Below are 509 nucleotides of genomic sequence, written 5' to 3' on the forward strand. Positions count from 1 at the left end.
AGCAATATAAAACGCATCTTGGAATGTGGAGGAGCCTCTTAAGTCTGCATCGTGGCGTTCCACGGCGCCTTCTGACCCAGGAAGGGAAGTGGCGAGGCGGACGGACAGGTGCTGTTCTCCTTGTGCTCTGGAACGTGATGGAGCATCAGTCAGGCAGCAGCTCCGTGGCGCAGGCCGTGCTTGTTCATTCACGCGTGGCAGGTGACCGGCGAGCATCTCTTCCTCTGTGCTTGCATTTGCTCCGCCACTTTAATGAAACTCAGCCCTTCGTGTTGTGTCCCATGCTGTTTTATTGTCCTTCCAAATGAAATAGTTTCTAGAAACGATCCGAGCAAAGAAATTTAACACTTGCTCATTAAAAACCCGGCTGTGACACAGTTCTCAGGGCTGCAGAGATGTCGTAGAGATCAGCGGTTGAGGGCATGCCGCCTAGAGACCCGAGTTCCTCACGCACCAGGTTATTTCAGCCTCAGGTTCCTTATCTGTCAAATGGGACTAATAATTGTATC

The sequence above is a fragment of the Pteropus medius genome, unplaced genomic scaffold, assembly GCF_902729225.1.
Source record: "Pteropus medius unplaced genomic scaffold, Ma_sr-lr_union100, whole genome shotgun sequence".
Taxonomy (NCBI): domain Eukaryota; kingdom Metazoa; phylum Chordata; class Mammalia; order Chiroptera; family Pteropodidae; genus Pteropus; species Pteropus medius.